Source organism: Oryctolagus cuniculus, chromosome 8 (assembly GCF_051225735.1).
Source record: "Oryctolagus cuniculus isolate XC-2025 breed Fujian yellow rabbit chromosome 8, ASM5122573v1, whole genome shotgun sequence".
NCBI classification, from domain to species: domain Eukaryota; kingdom Metazoa; phylum Chordata; class Mammalia; order Lagomorpha; family Leporidae; genus Oryctolagus; species Oryctolagus cuniculus.
Genome location: NC_142874.1, coordinates 98,503,561 through 98,512,043, shown reverse-complemented (window position 1 = coordinate 98,512,043; position 8,483 = coordinate 98,503,561).

The window sequence follows — 8,483 nt, the reverse complement described above, 5'->3', positions numbered from 1 at the left end:
CATTATAGCTTATGGGCAGTGACTTGTGACATGCAGTTTCAAGTCTGGCTTTAGACTTTGCAAGATCAGGGTAAGAGTAGAAATGGAGGTCCATGTACCATATGTCAAAACATTTAAATGTCATATAAAATTCAAATTAGAATTAAATGTATGCTAATTTCTTACTTTGTAAAATGAACTCTTTGTAAGTACCTGGAAGGACAGAATTTAGTGCTTATATGTGGTTGTATATCACGTTGTAGAGCTAAACAGCCCAGCCTGTGCTTCCAAATCTGTCTAAGGTCTCCACAACTAACTTCCCCTAAACCACAAGTGGAGCCTAGGAGTTCCCACAGAGTGACGCCATTCACTCCAGAGAATGCATGCAGGCCTCGAAAACAGACCTAAAGTGATTTGGGTTCAGAATTCTAGGTTATAGGAACCAGGACCATAATGTTGGAGGGGATGCGTGCTATCTGGGTCCACACTTCTCAACCATCCTAGGGATCTCTCGCCATGTGTGGCACCATGCAGCTGAAGGACCCCGAGTGGGACCCTCTCAAGAGCAAGGCAAGGCATGCAGGGTTTCTGTTTGTCTCAGTCCAAGGGTAAACCTGTGCAGCATACATATCAGGGAAAATATTTGAAGGTGATGCCTTCTACTTACCTTTGCTTAACTCAGTCAACTTCTTTATAATTTCACTGCACTTTGGAACAAATGGCTTTCAACATGCTTCCCCAGAGCATTTTCTAGGTGGATTGAGATCTGCCCTCTAATCACTTTTCACATCATTTTTGTTCATTCTTTTCTTATTATAATGACGTTTTTGTAGAAAGGAGTCGTGTTACCAGGGTAACAAGAGTGGAGAATTGGCATTGCTGCCTTTACAGAAAACTTAGCCCTTCTTGAGTAAGCCTCCACTGTAAAACTAATATTAGAGCTATTCAGTTTTGTGGGAATAGTTTTGGGTTTCTGCCTGTTTCTTTTCCTCTTGGATCCTACACTCCCACACCAACTATAGCTGTCTGTTTGATTTTTCTCTCAAACTCACCCTTTTGCTCCTTTATTTATCATGGGCATGTTTAGCCAATAGATTTTCTCATCTGTTTATTAATGCACATTCAACATTTTCCCAAATATATTGTTGTTAGATTGGCAGTTTTTCTAATCCTACTGAGTCAGAGACAATTGTTCTAATGCTGACATTTCATATTGGTCTTATGTTAAAACATTTGAAGGAACCAGGGCTTAAGTTATTTCTCTGCCATTCCTACTGGCCAGTCTGGGGCTGGGTAGCCCAGAGTGGGCAGTAAGAGAACACAGAGTCAATATAAATCTACTTTCAATCTTATATAGCATTTTTGTGCCTTCTTCTATAATTAAACTTCTATTTCACAATAATTTCAATGAAAGAACAAATTTAGCTTCCATAAACCATTCACTGTAGGGATGAGTGACATATAATAAAATATAATTTATAAATTATTGCTTATTTATATAGTAAATATTCATGCTAAAGATGTAGTCATTCTGCATGCTCTCAGTATTTTTCCTCTATTAGAGATTTGTCATGATTATTATTTAATTTCTCATCTTTTAGTTGACGCTTTGAATCACACACATTTATTATGAATAAGAAAACATTTATACATAGGTATTTTCTTAGCCTACTTTGTCTCAGGATTTTAACATCTCTAGGAAATAAATCCTCACACTCCATCAGGCTGTGTTCTCTAAAAGTTCCAAGCAATACCAGATAAGAACACTTTTCATGGACCTGTGATAGCTAAATTGCAAGCAGGTGTCTTTTCAAAGCAGACTTGTATGCTGGTGCTTGCCAAAATGGATCATGGTTATTTCCACCTCATTCGGAGGGAAACAATTTCAAACCTTTTGACTAGTAATTTTTCTTTGATGCTGTAACTTTACTTGTTTTGTCATTGAATGGGAAAGAAACAGATCCTGAATTCAGAAACTGAGTTGCAGAAAGAGATATTTTCAAAGAGGTAATGATGTTGATGCAAAGCAAAGGACAGAGAAGTTAAAAAAAAAAAAACTGGAAAAAAAAAAAAAACAGAAGCTGAACAGGTGAACAGGTAAATAAACATACACCTGGGAAAGAAATAAAGTGAATATATCAATACCGGTGCTACGAATATACTGATCATACAGAACAAGTGGGATGCGATTAGAATCCCATGTACTACATTATCACCCTGCCCATATAACTTTGTTGGCAGGTCTAATTTTTACCTGTAGTTGAATGGAAATTTGGGCAGAGTTTAGCTTGTCTGCACACTCAGCCAATTCAAATTGCCATTGCTTTAAGTCACAAATCAGACTTAACTTCAGTACATTGGATGCCCACTTCCATGCATAAATGTCAAAATGTCTTCTTCCCAGCAGGCTCTGTTGGTGCTCGTGTTTAGAAACTGCACCCATCCCCTGGTATGTTTCTAACTCTACCATTTGGGGCAAGTCAGCTTGAGCATGTCCCAAATTATACATCCAATTCAATCCCATCAAGGTGGCATGTACCAATGCCATCTCACTAGTCCAAGTGATCAATTTCAGTTCACAATTGATCATAATGAAAGGACTAAGAGTCAAAGGGAGCACATAAACAAGTCTAGTACCTGCTAACACTAACCAATAGAATAAATAAAGGGGAGAGTGATCCAACATGGGAAGTGAGATACTCAGCAGACTCATAGAATGGCAGATGTCCTAAATAGCACTCTGGCCTCAGAATCAGCCCTAAAGGCATTCGGATCTGGCTGAAAAGCCCATGAGAGTATTTCAGGCATGGAAAGCCAAGACACTCTGGCAAAAGATCTCTGTGAGTGAGATCCCAGTGGAAAGAACAGGCCATCAAAGAAGGAGGTACCTTTCTCTGAAGGGAGGAGAGAACCTCCACTTTGACTATGACCTTGTCTAAACAAGATAAGAGTCGGAGAACTCAGAGGGCTTCCATAGCCTTGGAAACTCATGACTGGAGCATAGGGAGATTACTGATGCCATAGACAGGAGTGTCAACTGGTAAAGTCAACAACAGGAGTCACTGTGCACTTACTCCTCATGTAGGATCTCTGTCCTTAATGTGCTGTGCATTGAGATTTAATGCTATAACGAGTACTCGAACAATATATTTCACTTTGTGTTTCTATGGGGGTGCAAACTGTTGAAATCTTTACTTAATGCATACTAAACTGATCTTCTGTAAAAAAAAAAAAAAAAGAAATTATCAATTCCCAACTTGACTCTCACTGGGATTAAACATGACAATAGGTCTGATCTGATTTCATCATCATTTAAAAAAAATCATCTATTGTTTTTCACTTTATGTTTCTGTGTGGGAGCAAACTGTTGAAATCCTTACTTAATGTATGCTAAGCTGATCTTCTGTATATTAAGATAATCAAAAATGAATCTTGATGTGAATGGAAGGGGAGAGGGAGTGGGAAAGGTGAGGGTTGTGGGTGGGAGGGACGGTATGGGGGGGAAGCCATTGTAATCCATAAGTCGTACTTTGGAAATTTATATTCATTAAATAAAAGTTAAAAAAAAAAAGAAAGAAACTGCACCCATCAATGTGCTGCTCTCTGGCTTCAGTAAGTGCACGCAATTCCTGTGGGTGGGGCACTTTGATGCTTTCTTGGGCGTTTGCCCTCTAACCTCCCCTGACCATTGATTTTCATTCAGTTTTGAGTGATGGAGTTTGTATGGGTCTCAGTTTGATCAGGGAAGTGAAACTACTAAGAGAAAGATAAAATAAGTGAATTATTGTAAGCATCACACAATTGTAGAAAGTGATGGAGTTGTCTATTGTTCTGAATCTGATGCTGAACCCAGAGTCACTATAAATCAGCCAGATTGGCAGTCGGGAAGAAAACTAGGACATGAGTGAGAATAGGGACAAATTGGACCTTGCATGGACAAATTGGAACCCTCAGGTCAAACTATAACCCACATCACAATGTCCTTTTCTCTAATTTTGTTGCGAATTCTAACCTGCAGGGAAAAATAGCACTCTGCTCTGAACTAGAGTCCAATTGTCTCTGGAGAAATCTCTCTTCTCTAAATTCTCACCCTAAAATATCCTTAACAAAGGTGAGAGCTTTCTGAATCATGTAACCAGTTTATAATTCTTTCTTCTTAAATTTATATCCTGGTTTAGCACTAAAATTTGAACCAGCCAATCATCTTTACTTAGTGCTTCAGGTATTTCATCAACAATAACTTCTTCTTCATTGGAAAAAAATTAACATATACTTAAAGAAACAGCCTACAGCTCAGGTTTCTATGTATTTACTCTAGGACTATAACAACTGCTCAGTTCAATTTAGATAAAGCGTGGAATATGGATTTTTGGGTAAGCGTCCCATTCCAGTAAGCATATTGAGTCTACTGTCTATGATTTATGCTTAAGTCCTAGAAGGAGAATGTTAATAATGATATTTCAAATATTAATTGTTAGTCCTCTTAAGATTCAAAGACACTGCATGCACCTGACAGTGTTTTATTTGGATTTTTAAAACAAATTTTAAAGCATCTTATAATTCTGCATCCTCTTTTATTACGGGCAGCATCATCATGCAATTGTTCAATAAAACAAATAGAAAATTTGAAACTCTGGCTTTCAAACCATAAAAACAGCCTGGCTGTATCTTCAATATTGATGATTTAATAATTAAATTGAAACCTACTACTAAGAAAATTGAGTTGAGATCTGATATAGAGAGCCATACTTTCTAACTCCATCTCCATTTGAACATGGAATTGATAACTAGAAACAAACTTGGGAAGGTCACCCTTGAAGAGAAATAGATGTACAAGGTAGAATGGCCAAGTCAATATGGTAGGGAGGCTTACAAACAGGCATCATTCCAAAGCAAGAGAAGTAGAGAAAGATAGACTATATTTTCTAGTTGTTTTAATCTGTTATTATGGAATATAATATTACAATTCCAAAAGAAGATTTGGAAAATGTAGAAAGAAAAACTAAATATATAATCACCCACAAATCTAAATTTCAATGAGAAATCTCAGAATGACTTAAATAACAACACTGCAATTTCTTCCTCTTTTGATAGGATAGAAAATTCATGAGGATAAGTAGATGAACAAGCCAGGTACTTTTTCTCCTTGAAATAAATATCTTTCATTTTAATATGTAAGTCTAATGTGTAATTTTGGAATATCTTCAGGGAACTTCAAAATAGCTCATTTATGTTTCAGGACATGTAATAAAGTGAATTTATTCATTTAATTATTTATTACAATTGTATTAATTATTGGCACAAAAATTCCTTGTAAAACAGTAGATAAAAGTATTATATATGACCAAGTAGTAAACATGGTATTTAATTACTTTATGTAAGTAACCCTTGACTATCAACAGTAATTTTTAAATGTTTTAATTGTTTGGTTATTTGAGGGGCAGAGAGACAGAGACAGAGAGATCTCTGGTTCATATACCAAACACCCTCAACAACCTGGACTTTGCCAGGACTGAAAATGAACAGAGAACTCAGTCCAGGTTTTCCACTTAAATGGCAGGAACACAATTCCTGAAGCCATCAAATGCTGCTTCCCAGGATCTGCTTTAGCAGGAAGCTGGCTTAGGGAGCCAAGGCTAGGTCTTAAACCCAGTTACTCTGATATGGAATGCAGCTACCATGATGTCTGTCTTAACTGCTAAGCTCAATATCTGCCCCCAAAGTAACTTTTACATTACATCTCAGCATTTATTTGGGGCTTAGTTAATAATGAAAATATAAATTGTGTCTTGACTTGGAAAAGATAGAATGTCTGGATTCAAATACTATGTATTTTGATCATAGTAATTCTAATATTGGACAGATTCAATGACTTTTATTCCATTTCCTTAGCTGGACCATAGGAATGGAAGCATCATCTACATTATATACCATTTTAAGAATTAAATGTCACCATCTGTGCAAGAACTTATAATAGTACCTACAATCCAGGGCTGGCGCTGTAGTGCAGCATGTTAAAGCCCTGACCGAAAGTGCTGGTGTCCCATATAGGCACCAGTTCTAATCTTGGCTGTTCCTCTTCCTATCCAGCTCTCTACTATGGCCTGGGATAGCAGTGGAAGATATCCCAAGTCCTTAGGCCCCTGCACCCATGTGGGAGACCTGGAAGAAGCTCCTGGCTCCTGGATCCTGGTTTCTGATCGGCGCTGCTCCGGCCATTGCAGCCAACTGGGGAGTGAACGAGTGGATGGAAGACCTCTCTCTGTGTTTCTACCTCTCTCTCTAACTCTGACTTTCAAATAAATAAAATAAATTTTTGAAAAAAAAATTGTACCTGCAATCTGTAAAAACTCCGTATTAATCTGTTGTGTTGCATACTTACAAATCCATCATATAACATATATATATATAAATGTTAATATAAGATTAAAAATTTAAAAAGATAATAAAGAATATTTTTATGAATTCAGCATAGGAAAATGTTTCTTAATTAAAATATTTATTTATTTAATTATTCATTTATTCATTTACCTGAAAGGCAGAGTTACAGAGAGAGGCAGAGGCAGAGGCAGAGTAGGAAAGATTTCTTTCATCTGCTAGTTCACTCCCCAAAGGGTTGCAATGGGACAGAGCTGGGCCAGGAAAGCCAGGATCCTGGAACTCCACCTGAGTCTTACGCATAGATGATAAGAGCTCAAGTACTTGGGGCTTCTTCTTGTTTTCTTAGGTGCATTTTCAGGGAGGTGGATTGGAAGTGGAGCGACCAGGACTCAAACTGCATCCATATGGGATGCCAGCATTGCAGACAGTGCTTTAACCTGCTATATATGGGAATACTCATGAAGACATAAAGGGCACATTTTATTATATAATTTGTTTTATATTTTATTATATAATTTTATATATTATGATAATTTGAAATTTTCTATATTAATAAGGTGAACATATATAAAATTAAATTGATCTACTCAATGGGAAAAGATAGTATGTAATATAAAAGAGTATGTTCAACTCAATACATGTAAGGCAAAGCAACATTTAACAAGAAATCTTAATTGTTGGAAAAAGGGATTCACTTCATTAGAGCTCAAGTATTTGTTTCCCTGACAGCCACATGAGATACCTGGATGGAGTTCCTGACCCCTGACTTCATCCTGGCTCAGCCCTGTCTATTGCAGGAATTTGGGGGGGGGGGGGGTGAATAAGAGAATGGAAGATCTGATTGATTTGATTCATTCATTCTTCTTTTTCTTCTTTTCAAATAAAAACAAGTAAATGCACTTTAAAATAAGATACAACTTTATAACCATAAAATTGAAACAAATTCATACACTGGCAATGCCAAATGAGGGAGTAGAAATCAGGTAACTCTCATGCATTACTGGTGAATATCTGAAGTGACAAATCAGCACAATGCCCCACACTGATAGCAATCCCACCTCTATTGTTTTCTAAAGAGCTTTCAGGCATGTGTTTGAATAAAGAAATGTATGAGTATTGATTACAATCCTGCTAGTAATTAGGAATACTTGGAAACACTTTATATATCCATTAATAAGACAAGGGATAAATGTGCGAAGGGTGATTAAGTCAATGTTCCACCCAAGAGTTAATGTTAATGAGTTGTAGTTACACCTTAAAATGGTATCATGCTTGTAAGATGAAATACCAACAATTTATGACAAATATTCTTTATAAATTCACAAGAATGTAGTACAAACACATACATGAAAATGGTGATAGCACATTTACGAGGACGGTTATCTCTAAGGGAAAATGTGAGGAATATACTTAGAAAGGGATCCATATGTGGTCTTATACCTTTAGTTTTTATTTTGTTAAAAACATATGACACATGCAGATATGTTTAATACAACTTGACAAATGTTACACAATTATTCATTATGTTGAATTCCTCTAAGTGTTTAAAATATTTTATGATAAATACAATTTAAATAAATTAATCTAATTATAGTATTATTGGGATGCAATGTACCTTACAAATTAGATAAATAAAATTTATGCATTTCATGTAAAGTCAGGTTACTTTGTTTGTATGCATGCATAAATATGTTTGATGCTTAAATACTTTTCATGGCCATTCTCATGCTTAGAAGTAAAACCTGTTAAAGTGAAATGAACACTATGAGAAATGGTGACTTGATCAGCCCTCACACTGACTGTGGATGAGCAACTTAATATGTTATCCCTCTTAGTATTTTTTTTTTGTTTGTTCTACTTAATACTTTTGGTTGAATACTGTAATCAATACACAATTATTCTTAAATGCTGAAACTTAACTGAAAAGTGATCGCTGTTAAATATAAGAGTGGGAATAAGAGAAGGAAGAGATGTACAATTCAGGACATGCTCAAGCTGACTTACCTCAAACAGTAGAGTTAGAAACATACCAGGGGATTCCAATTCAATCCCATCAAGGTGGCATGCACCAATGCCATCTCACTAGTCCCAGTGATCAAATTCTATTCACAATTGATCATAAT